At 39.9% G+C, this 13353-nt stretch overlaps 1 long non-coding RNA gene across 2 annotated transcripts in view; it reads left to right on the plus strand.

Moving 5' to 3' along the window:
* The first annotated feature begins 499 nt into the window (after positions 1 to 499).
* The window catches only part of LOC135324830 (uncharacterized), a 37062-nt gene continuing 24208 nt past the window's right edge, over positions 500 to 13353 (plus strand). For both annotated transcript variants that reach the window (XR_010386084.1, XR_010386085.1), the window contains exon 1: positions 500 to 684. This is a non-coding gene — a long non-coding RNA (uncharacterized LOC135324830). The remainder of the gene's footprint in view (positions 685 to 13353) is intronic.

Below are 13353 nucleotides of genomic sequence, written 5' to 3' on the forward strand. Positions count from 1 at the left end.
GGCATAGGAAAAAATTGCATTTGTTTGCAGGGGCTGATTCACACTGCGGATCGTTATCCAGCAAGGGCTGCCAAAAAGTCAGCTTGTTTGCTAGCGGCTGGCCCGAGCCGCGAAGTTGCTGCCCGAATCCGGATCCGCGCCGCCGCGAAGTTTGGGGCGGCCGGGTCCGGGCTTTGGGGGCGGCCGGCGGCGGCGGCGGCGGCCCCTGCGCTGACCCCGGCCTGGCGCGGACATTCCTCCCCCGCCGGCGCCCGGCCGCTGCCGCCCCGCCCCGCCCCGCGGGCGGCAACGGCTCCGCGCGCCTCGGGCCGGGCCGCCCCCACCCCACCCCCCACCCCCGCCGTGCCGCTGCCCGTGGCGCGGTGGGACAGGTGCCAGCGATGCTCTCTGCCGGCGAGGTTGCCTCACGGCCGCCACCCCCAGCAGGGCTGCGGGGGGAAGGCAGCAGGGCCCTTCCCGTAAAGGGCGGCGGAGGGTTTGTCCCCGGGGACTTGGCGAGGACGCGGGTGCTCCGTGAGGCCTCAGCACACGCTGAGCCTCGCTCCCAGTGCGACGCGAGGCCCCTTCTCACACGGATCACTGCCCCCAGGCTCAGCCCCGTGCTGCGCGGGCCCGGCTCACCGGAGCCTGGAGAGCAAGCGCTGTACGCTGGGCTCCTTCGCCAGGGCCAGATCCTACCCCCAAGTAAGTCAGCTCAGAGTTTCTCTGAATCTGGTGGACCTGGAGGTGGTTTGCGTTTAGATGCACTGCCGGGCTGGTCCTCCTTGGAGGCCCAGTAGTCCAGGTTTCAAAAATAGTATTTTAAATACGTACTCGGAGGTTATTTGAATTCTGAAAAATGTTCGATGCCTAGCAATGGCCACTGACTCAGCTGCTCACCACTTTTGAAAACCAGGCTCCTAAGTAAGTACGTAAGAACCTATCTTTGAGCACTTTTTTTTTTAAATGTTGGGCAGTATTTCATGTCAGAGAATAGTAACATTGAGTCATTCTGTTTTTCCCACTAAAGACTAGACAGCCCCTCCACTCACATTTTATGCATGTCAGATCAGTCCCGCTATCTACAGAGTTACGGTTGCCATTAACTGCAGTATCTTGATACTTCACCATCGCATCAGCCATTGCTTAATGTCTTGACACATTTTACTGTGTTGTGAGACAGCTTCGTCATGTGAAGGTGTTGCATTGACCCCTATAGATCTTTAGAATACTTATTTATTCACCATTGCCACACAGATATCTATTCATAAATGAAATAAATACATTGTGAGTACTATTGACATCCTGCAAACATAGCTTGTGAGAGCCTCATTAAAATCAGAGCTGTCCAGTAAGCCCTGCTGCCTCCTGGCTAGTTGGCCTATTTCTTTTCTTCCCTAATTCCCTGTCCAGGATAGTTCACTATTCCAGCCTATTGCTTTATATCATTCTGTGAACTCCGCTCCGTCTGCTGCTTTTTCCAGGCAGGTCCACTTTGCTCTTTCAGCTGTATTCTCCACACAGCTCTGTGCCCAACTCGACTACTTGCTGCTAATTAATGCCTGAGTTTTTTGCTATTGAAAAAAGATAACACTTTGATTGGATACACACACATGCACATATACCAACATTAACTCTTCTGTTTCTGAAGAATAAATGACATGAAATCCAGATGTTGAATGATCAGTTAGAAAATTCCCGTTGACTTCAGTGAGATCAAGATTTCACATGTGGTACCCAGAACTTTGTACCTTTAACATTGACCCATCGAATAGTAATTTCTATTTATCCTAATTTACCCTTCCTGTTTAATTCCATATTTCTGATGAGACACCTCCACTTACTTCATTTGCTCTGAGGGCTTTTCTCAGCCAAATCTTTGCTACCGCAACCTATACAAAACCGAATTTTCATTTTTCTTTTTTCAAGTTTTTCTACAACCTCAGAAGAATTAACACCTTTGATCTTGCTATTTAGAGACTTTTGTTTCAAACACGCAAGTTGCAGTTCATGACAATTAGATCCTTGAGTTTTGCTACAGTCTTCCTTTTTCATGCAAAGTAGCTTCCAAGTATTAGCCACTATATGTCCAGATTTTTCTCTGGTTTAAATAACATGGAACTTAGAACAATAGGTAGAGGGTAAATCAAGGAGGGATTTAGTCTAGAAGCTCCACGAGGCTCTAAACTATGTTCTCCAAATGTCCCAAACGTCATGAAGAAAAAACATCCACTTCTAAGGCGTAGTGGGGCAGCACAGTGATTTAGCACATCAAAAACCTGAGTTTGAGAATTTGCTTCTACGTCAAATAGGAGGAGGAGAGAAAGAGTGTTTTCATCCTAAGGCAGAGGAGAGACCAGCTATGACATGTACTGTTTTAATTTTACATTTGGAGAAGCTGTTAGCAGTGTCTTTTTGATAATCCTGGAAGTAGCCAGTTGTCGTACAGAAGCCTGCAGAGTAGTCTGTGCAAGCATCTCCATTTGCAGGGTAAGAAGGGAATTTATGAGGAGTTGGTGCACTTCCTGTATGCAGTCCTAATGCCTGAAGCCAAATAATTTTTCATGTTACACCTTTAGAAACTTGCACAACGTAACTGAAAAGTGAATCTTTGCCTTTTGGGGTCCTTATTTTAATGCTTGTCTGAGCCTTATAAGTTATTCATAACTAAAAATCAGTCATTTTAAGATTTACTTCCAAAAAGTATGTGATCTTGTTGATGCACTGGCAGGAGCCAGGCAGCATTTTGGACAGTTATGTCTGCATAAAGATCGCTCGGTGCAGTTCAGTCCTCAGTTGGTATGCCACAGCTGATCCCATTGTTTGTTGCTGAAAAAAGATTGAGAGCTTCTGTTCGCAATGTCTGATACATAAGAACAGTGGAACAGTCAATGAAAGTGAAAGTTTACAAATTCACTACCAATAAAAGAAAATATTACATCAAACCACATGATTTTAGACAAAGGAACTCATTGCCACTATAGATAATTGAGGTCAAGAACTTCCCAAGATGCAAAGAAAAAAGCTCCTACCTTTTACATGGATAACAAGAATATTCAAATCTGTAACAGTTAAACTAAAACAAATATGTACAGAAGAAGATACAAAACCTGAGGTTCCAGATCCTTAGTCAATCTGAAAATAAGCACGTGAGATAAAGATAGATACTAGGCAGATTATGACACACCTTTACTGAGGATTCCTTGAACTTTTGTTTGAAAGATCTGATTCTAGCTCTTACTGAGACAGATTAAAGAGCTGAAGAGAATAGATCTTATCACTAAATGTACACCTATGTCTGTTTTGAACTAAAAAGAGATTGCAAATTAATGAGTTGTTTCAAGCAATGTGTGGCCATGTGGCCAGTGTGTAGCATTCTCACTTCCACTGTGACACTTTGTTAAGCATGAATACCTTAGGATTTAGGCACATGAAGAAGTTACCGCACAGTAAGCTGGGTGTGAATTTACAACTCCTGTGGTGGAACTGCCTCTATGTGTGCATAATGTGAGGGGTAAGCTACCTTGGATTACTTCACTGTTATCCCTGAGTGGAGGTGTGCACACAAGCTGTTACCGTGGAGCAGGTAACACACTAAATTCACGGTTTCACTTTACCCTGTGTTCAGGTCCAGGACAAGGTTCTTCAACCCTACTGAAGTGTCAGAGATGCAGACACCTACCACACTTTGCGTAAGGCTGCTGAAGAGAAGAGGCAATGAGTGACCTGCTTTAATTCCTCCCGCTGAAGGACAAAGTAGATAGCCAGGGAAGTCAACCCATTGAACTGGGCAAACAAAGCCATGGTAGCCAGAACTGCTGTTATGGAGCAGGTGGGAGTATCTTTCTAATTCCTATCCATGTTTTTACCAAGGGAAGAACAAAAACAGAGAAACGATAACCTAGTGGTAACTTGACAGTGCATTTTTCAGTATATCTCACTGTGCTGCTCAGATTTACCCCATTGTAGGCAGCAGAAATACACATTTTAGGACACTTCCAAATTCAGCCTGTGTAGATGACTGTTACAGGGCACAAGGTTGTTGCTTATCATATCCATTTAGTCATTACTGAGATTTTTGCTGTGATTATGAAAGTTGGGGTTACAACTTGTATCAGTACGCTAAACTAATGCTGTGTGCCGAATGCCACAGTAAATCTTCACCAAGTCAAAACTTGCTCTGATATCCATAGGAGATCTGTCTCCCACTAGCTTTGGTTCTACAGTTTCATCAAGTGATCTGAAGTTTCATTAGTACATTAGGACACAAATTAGTGGACTCAGTCTTCAGCATTGACTGATGCAGCAAGGAGGTCACAGCTGGCCATATGATATTTATTCCCTCCATTATCATAGGGTTGTCCCCAAGAAAAGATAGGCATAACTGATATTTAAGTGATGCAGATTAATTGTGCCCACTGATTGAATGGAGATAGTTGAAAAATTTTAAAAAGCACCTAAGGAACTTAAGCACTTTATGACACTATCACATGTATTTCTTCAGTGCAGCCCTCCTCATTCCCAGCCCTTGTTCCTGTAGCGCCCGCTGCATTGTGCTGGCACAGCTGTTTGTTTGGCTGTGGGTGGCCCAGGGGTGGGGAAAAGCAGCTGGAGGGGTGGGAGAGCTGCTTACACCGACTTAAACAGCTCTGCCATCAAGTGTGTAATCATGGCCTAAGATCCGCCGAAGTTGCTTAGAAGGCTAGACCATCCAATTTTCAGAACTCAACTGAATCGCTCCGGTATTTTTTTGTACATTAGGTAGGCGGTAACTGTAGTATTTCAGATGCCATTGTATGCTAATTGTTGGTAAATGTTGTCTTATTCATGGTGACTGCTCTGTATCAGTTTTCATTAGAAATGTAACATAAACTGGAAGCATAGAAAAACAGCAACAGCAGCAATTATGCGTGTGATCATCACAGAGAGTTTCAGAATCTTGCCTCAATAAAGCCTGAGCACAGAGAAAGCAAATTCTTCCACATGAATTTGGTTTACTTTACTAAATGACGGCAATTATCAGTGACATTAAAATATATTATTTTGGTATTTTTCACATAATTCTGTGACAGTGAGGATTCTGCATTAAAAACATCATCTTCTGCTAATCTTAAAAGCATTATCGTACCCTAGATAGTAATGTTCTGGAAAAATCTCAGAATATAGGACCCTTTCCCCAAAATTGTTAGAAAATTTTCTGAGAAGCTTCCAAAGCCAATCTCTATCATCTAAAGGAAAAAAAGAAATTAATTAATAAAAGTTCCTCTTAATATTTGATCCAGAGAAAGTGCTTAAGGGGCTTTTCAGAAGACAACGATTCTCATGCAGCTGATGATTCAATAGAATCAAAATACGCTTTTTTTCTTTCTTTAAAAACATCTGGTAGAAAATCTGCTTTCACAAGATGCTGAAAGGCTCTCTTAAATCCCCCCAAATTCTTCCTAATAGCTTCTCTAAGTATCTGTAGAGCTGCAGTAACTCAGGAAATTTTGATATTATTAAATTGCAGAAATTGTCACATTTTTAATTATTTCCTCAAAACTGGGCCTTATTTTAACAAGCATTTCAAAAAACCCCTTTCAAGTTAGCCCCAAGGTCATCCTTCTATTTTACAATTTTTTTCAGTAGAGTTCTCGATGATTCTAGGAAAATTACATTATGTTAAAGGAGTCTTTTTGATTATCTGTCTTTGCAAATATCAGAAAAATGAAAGAAAAAAGCCTTACCCATCTTTTTAAAAAGCACAGAAAACTCAGTGTTGGAATATGTTTTTTTACATGCTTGATGATAATGTTGATCAGGTCAGAATACAGCCGCTGACGTGCCATTTTGAGTCAATGATGTGGACTGCTTTCAGAGGTCTAAGTGAGTTATTTAAGAGTTCCCCAGTTTTCAGTTACACTAGAATTCAAGTGCATTTTTATCTTCTTCCTGGTTCCAGCCTACATCTGTACTATTTTCCATACTTGGTCTAGGTCTGTATTAGTCTGGGGTTTACGCATACTCTTAAGTCCTGATCCTTTATGAAGCCTGAACTTCAGCTCACCACTATGCCTCTAGTCTTGAAAAAGCCAGATGGCTCTGTGTGCAGAGGAACTCACGTACAGGTGCAAAATGGCTCACACTTGAACTCTGATTCTACAGTGAGTACTGATGCATGACATGAATTGCATGGCTGTGAGACGTAAGCCCAAAGTCAAGCATGACTGTGCAAGGCAAGATAGTAACCAGACTGTGCAGCGCTCAGATTTGAGGCCTAGTGCTTCAACCCATCTTCAGGGAAATCCCACACCTCCTTCTTTCAGTCATGGTCAGTACTTGAACTTCAACCAAACAGGTACTTAAATTTTTTCCTTCTGCCATAATAATATACATGAGTCAGTCAAGAATTGCTTACTTAGCAGTGGAATAAAGTATTTGGGGAAGAAAGGCCTCCAAAAGAGTATTTTACATACATATTTATCTTATCCAAATCTCTGTCCTTCCTGACTGTAAGCCACATGTTCCCCCATGTCTCAGTCTTGTTCCCTCAAACAAGTACCTTCTTCCATGTGAAGACCTTTTTTAAGCCTGCCAAAGGTTGTTTGATCTCTTGTTTTAGCCAGCCCTTTCCTTTCTTGCTTCAAACCACTTGTGGGTTAGCTGGAAAGAAGGAACAGTCTTTAAAATTCATTGTCCTGGTTTATCATTGTTAATTGTGATGGCACAGGTATGCAACCATAGTTAGGAGGACATTAAATTAGATATAATGATAATTTGTGAGAAGAGTCCACATGTGTTAGAAAAAAATGCAGATCGGGTCAAAAGCCTAAAAGTAAGATAGGTAGAGATATACATAATAGGGTTATAAGAGGGACAAGGAGGAGGACAAGGCAATCTACTCAATTTCTTACAGTTCGGTATAGCAAAAAGTGTGGGGATTAACAGGAAGAGCTGATAGTCTTAGTACACCATCAAAATTATAACTCAATTGGCATAACAGACACTTGTTTGAGTAATTTACATGACAAGAATTTCAATATGGAAGGGTATAACTTGTGGAAGGAATATGGAAGGGTGGTGTTTTCTTGCATATCAAGAATATACAATTTTTCTAATGTCCAGGGTGTGAAAGAAGATAGATAGGTTGTAAATTCATGGGTGAAAGTAATAGGAAAAAAATGAGGGTGCTGTGACAGTATAGGTTTTTGTAGGCCACTGAACCAGGAAGATGAAAAGAATGATGTTTTTGTAAACTGATATAGGATCGTATGAAAGCTCCAGACTTGGTGAAATGCAGGAATTTAACTGCTCAGGACATCTGTTAGGAAACCAGAGAAATAGGAGACAAACCAGCAAATTCTAGGAGTGTGCTGGAAACAAACTCTTAGAATTTTGGAAAAAGAGATGGCTCCTAGATTTGATTCAAACCAACTAGATGGAACTGATTGAGAATGAGGTGGTGTAAAGCAACTTGGGCATTAAATGTCAGAGTTCCTAATCCTTAAGCAAGGAAGGAAAAATAAAAACAGTGGACCTCAAGAACTAATTCAATAAATTCACAGAATTGTAAAGATAAATTTTCTGGGAAACAAATCTAAGAGATTCAGTAGATTTGATAGTTCCTTATAAATTTATATTAAAGGCAGAAGCGTAAACTCTTCTCATGCAGAAGCATGTTAAAAAAACAATGTAGCTAAATCATGAGCTTTTCAATGACTTAGAAAAGAAGAGTACAGGAAGTTGGAAACTTGGCCAGATTACAAAAAATAAGTATAAAAACGTGGGGATGAATCCAAAAGGTTGAGACAAAAAATGAAATACAACTAAAAATAAATATAAAGGATAACAGGAAAGTATTCTAAAAGTGTTGTAGCCGGAAGAAGAAAGCCATGGAAAGAGTTGGTCTACTTCTAAAAAGGAAGAGAAAGATTCTGATACTGAAAAGGCCCATGCTTTTTTGTTTCCATCTTAACAACAATACCAAAACCTATGATCAGACAAGAAAAATTACCAATACCAAAGACAAAGGGGTAAGAACTGAGATTAAAATTGGGAGAGAAAAAATCTTGGATACTTGAATAGCGCTAGATGTATCCAAATAAGCCTGGAGTATTTTGAGATCCAGCTGCGGCTGTCTTTATTTCTTAAAGAGCATGAAAGATGGCTGAGGCTGCAGAACACTGAGAAGGGGCAAACATATTACCTATATTTATAAATGAGAGAAGAGAAACTCTTGAAAGATCAGTCATCGTAATGTCAATCCTGGACCAATTAATTAAACTATTTACATGCCTCTAAAAGACAACAAAGAGATAAGTAGCAGCCAACATGAATTTGTCAAGAGCAAATCATGTCAAACCAATCTAATTTTCTTCTATGACAGAGTAACAGGCATTAAGAATAGGAAGAAGCAGTAGGCATCATACGTGGTTGACTTCAGTAGGTTTTTGGCACTATATCATATAATACTCATACACAACATAGAGAAACGGTTACATGAAACTACTATTATGTGGTAAACAACTGAGAGAAAATATATTTTCAGACCATGGGTATCAGAGGTTCATTTTCAAATTAGAGCTACATATCAAATGGGGTTTCACATGGGTCTGTTCCGGTCAAATACTATTTAACAATTTTAGTAATTACCTAGATGACAGAAAAGAAAATATTTCTTAAATCTGAAGATAACAGCAAGTGTAGGGGGGCGGCAGTCATGTTCAAGGACAGGCTTAGAATTCAAAAATTTTTGATGGATTAGAAAAATAATGTGAAAAAGAGGATGAAACTCAACAAGGACAACTGTAAAGTTTCACATTTGGGCAGTAGTAATCAGTTTTGCAAATACAGGATAGGAAGGACAGGCTTTATACTGCAGAAAGAAATACTAGAGTTATAGTAAATCAAAGTTTAACAAGGGTTAACATCAGGCTCTCACAAAAAAGATAGACGTAATTCAGATGTGTATATTTGGGAGCACCGTCTCTAAGACTTGAGAAGTAATCCTTCTGCTTTACCCAGTGCTGATAAGGCCTCTGCTGGTATATTCTATATAGGCGTTTGCTCACAGTTCAAGAACTAATTAGAGAAGAGCAACAAGAATAAGGTCTAGAAAACATCATCTATGAGGGAAGAGTGAAGGAAATGGGGCTGCATGGGCTGTATAGGAGAAGGTGGAGAGAAACTTTATAAGAGGCTTAAAAAGCCTTAAAAGTAGCTGCAAAAGAAAGGCAATGCATTCTCTTCCATGTTCACTGGCAGATTAAATTGCAGTTAGGGAGATACTGTTTAGATATTAGGAAATCTTTCTAACAGTAAGGCTAGTGAAACACTGGAATACATAGCTTAGGACCAAGTCTTCATCACTGGAGTTTTCTGAGATCAGGTTAGACAAACATCTGTGCAGAATGATGTCCCTAGAACTGAATCTGCACTGAAGCAGTGGCATGGACTAGAAGATATTCCAGATATTTCTCATGATTCGTCTGATTTAACAACTTTAAAGTATTATGGAAGAGGTGGAGTTAGTTAATCCAATTTATCCTTAGCTGGCTATATTTTCAGTCATTTTCCTTTGGTTTGAACTAATATAGTCATAAAATATTAGAATAACCAGCTCAACATACAAGAGCTACTGCAAAGCATCTTCAAATCTGTCACATCCCTATGAATGATGCAAGTTAAAATGTAAGAAGTTGTATACTCATTTTGCCCCTTACATGGGTTCTGAGGTTTTAATAAATTTACCTGAACAAAGGCAGCACACATTTAATCTAGTTATGTTAGTCTCATATGAGTGCTGCAGATCTCTACAGCTACTTCTCATTGACTGTGGTACATGTATTAATGAATAAAAAATTGATGAGCTATAGCCCTTCTTCCTTGCTTCCTTTCCCTCCTCTCATCAATGACTCAGCCAGTGAGCTAATAGAAACTTTACTGGGCAACAGAAGCTTTCACAGAAGCAACCACCAGCATGTTGCAGAGGCTAGAAACATATGGATATGAAGTGCTGAAAAAAGTTCCCAGGGGCTAGGAGTGGAACTCACTGAAGGACTAAAGCATGTTAACTGTTAAGAAATTGATTTTTTAATATTCAGTATTTGTGATGCTCAACTCATGATGAGTGGGAGCCAGCATTAAAATACTTTTGATCATTAGCATCTGAAAACAACATTTAACTTGTGTTATATGTGCAAAGCCATAAGCAAAAAATATTTGATTTGTTGCCTTTCTTGAATCAGGTGGTAGCAAAAGTATGGAATCCTGAAGGTTGTGTCTGTGAGGAGAGAAGCAGATGAGGGAGCTGGTAACTCTGATAATCTGGTTTATTTACCAAGAGTGTACACAGGATGAATGAAAAAAAGATCACTTCTTCCCTTTTTCTTTGCACTGTTCTACATGTACCCTTGATACTGTGCCTGGTGCTTCCTTGCTCTTAGCTTCCCTGTTTTTTTGCCCACTGCATTCATAGATATGAAAACAAACATCAAAGAAATCTCCAATTCAATTAATGTCTAACCTCCATACCCCTCTGTGTTATATATAAAAGGCCCAATAGGCAACACAGTGTAGTCTTATTTCCTGTGTTCTCCATAGTGGCCTTTATTGTTTAAATTAGCTGATTGCACAAAGTCCTTAGCAGTTTCTTTACATTTACACTGCACAGAAGATGCCTGTTAAAGTGACCAGTTTTAACTATGTTTAAATCAACATAACGGACATGTCCAACAACTATTCACCACACTAAGTAAAAAAAGTGTTGGGAATTGTACAGGTTAAGGCAAATATACCTAGGCTGTTCACCATAGGCCTGATCCAAAGCTCACTAAAGTCAGTGGAAATACTGTCACTGATGTCAGTGGGCTTTGGATCAGGACCAAGGCTACTCCAGTCTTTACTCAGATCTTACTCTGGCAATTCTCCCATTGAAGTCAATGAGGTTATTCCCTGGTATAATAGAGCTCACTGTCAGGAAGATTTTAATGATATTCAACCTACATTTTCCATGTCTTAGTATCACCCCATTACTCCTAGTTATATCTCATTATCTTCTTCCTTTCAGGGACCCAATCCTAACCTCCTTAGTCAGGCAAAACTCCCACTGACTTCGATTATGGAAGCAGGATCTCACTGTGATCTTTACTATTTGGAGGCTGCTGTAATGCCCCCCCATGATGTCATCATACAGGCAAACCATGCATGGTATTTTTGCTTGTGAAGACTGCAGTATTGAGCCTATGGCAATACTGAAGAGGAGAGAAAAATGAAAAGATTTTTCAGTACAATTTCAAGACATACAGCAATATGAATTTTTAAGTAACATTTGATCTTATAAAAACACTTTATCATCTTTCCATCAGACGTACATCCTCACAGCTATATAAAATCTGTAGTAAAATTATTGTGAGTAGTTTCTTTGATTAAGAACTCAACATTTGTGGTTTAGAATAGCTTTATAATTTGCTGTGGACAAGACAGATAACGTGATACCTCTTTCTCAACAATCATTTATTATGTATAATATGGCCTTTCTGGATGGTTGGATTGGAACATGTCCTAAATTATCAGAAGTTAAAAATTTCTTATATATCCTAAAAAAGGTAATTTTCTATAAATTTGTATTAAAGCTTAGATTTTATTTAGAATTAAGACATCGTATATCTCCAATTGTCTTCATGCAAATAAACTTTTGCACACTTATAACTGTATTAGTTTTAAAGGTTAAGCTGAAGTAGTAGAATCTCATTAGTTTCTCCTCTCAGTGCGTGATGAGCCAGAGCCGTGCTCTGAGAAAAGTATACAGAGTCCCTTCCCCTCCATATAGTCACTAAACAAAAGGCAAGCAAGACAGGGGACACTACCAAGGCAACCTGGTTAACGTGGTACCTGTGGCTAATGGGCTAAAACAATATAGCATGTCAGGGTAATGCAACACCAAGCCCCAAATCCCCTGGATAGATATCATAGTCAGTAGTAATTTTGCAGTTTGTAAAATCCTTGGAGTAAGAACCCTCTTTTCATTTGCGTTTTTACAGCACTGGGCACTGAATGATTGCAATTTTATGGTAGTACAGTAGCACTCATGATAATAATAATAAATACTAATACTAATTGAAAGGGTGTGTGGACATTTTACAGTACTTAACAAATACTCCAAAATATGTTACCATCCCTGATACTGCATGCTTCCCTATTCTGCTCTGGAGAAACAGTATGAATCCTTCCAGCATGGATATTCAGGACTCTCTAGTACGGGCATGATTTTGCCCACTAGGGATATCAACTATGCCCAACAGCTATGGCAAATCATTTTTTCTCTACATGCTAGATTTCCCTACTTTCTATCACATACTAGTAATTAGTCCCTGTAGATGTACATGCGTATTCCCTTTGCTATTAGTCATTCATTTTTTAGTAACTGCCCAGACATCATGTAGATTAAATATGTAAAACATTATTGCATGCTCTGTGTTCCTCACTGTTGTCCTTATTTGCCCCACCCACTCTAATATTATGCTAGTGTACAACAAATGGAGATACTGCTCTCAGATGACAGTCCAAACCTATTTCTCTAGTAAGATCAATCCAAACACTCCAGTGCCTGTGCACTTAAGGAATTCCTCAGGAATGTTACACTGAAATTCGGCATATTCAAGAGGTGTTTACTCAGCCACTGAGTATTCTAGTCCATCTCTCCTTTACAGATACGAGGAAGCACAAATAACTGAGATACAGAACATATGCTACAGAATGACTTGAAGTGTGCATCCACATTATCATTTTTAATTCTGACTAGTTTGCTTTTGAAGTGAATCTTCCAGTTCTCCTAATTTACCATTCTTTTGTTTGCATCATGAAGCATGCAAATTGGATTCCTTTCAGATTAAGCTAAACAGAAAGATGCACCCTAAGAGCCCATCCAGTTTTTTTCAGTGGACCATTCAGTCAGTAGGACCAGACTAGAGTTAGTCTGAGGTAAAGACCCCAGAATACTAGTGTGGACATCGGGTCCTCAGCACCAACTCTGTTGCTCTGTAGATCTACTTCATTGCACCGCACTGTTCGCTAATAGAGACATAGCTTAAGTTGTTCATTTCAAAGAGAACCGTCCTGTCGTGTCCTTTCCATTATTTCTTTTCCACCTAGTCTCCTGGTATCTAACCTGATCTTTCTTTGACCACATAGTGATGATGCAGCTTTTTCAATAAACAAATTAGACAAAAAGTTGGTAGATAAGGCAAAAATGTGGGTTGCCAGAGTCTAGACACTGCTGTAGCTTGTTTACAGAACCTCTCTAGAAAGAGAATAGGATCAAATTCACCACTCAAGATTGGATATCCTGCATAAGAAGGGCAATATTAGCTTGTTCAGAAACAGCGTCAGCTTGGA

Source organism: Dromaius novaehollandiae, chromosome Z (genome assembly GCF_036370855.1).
Source record: "Dromaius novaehollandiae isolate bDroNov1 chromosome Z, bDroNov1.hap1, whole genome shotgun sequence".
NCBI classification, from domain to species: domain Eukaryota; kingdom Metazoa; phylum Chordata; class Aves; order Casuariiformes; family Dromaiidae; genus Dromaius; species Dromaius novaehollandiae.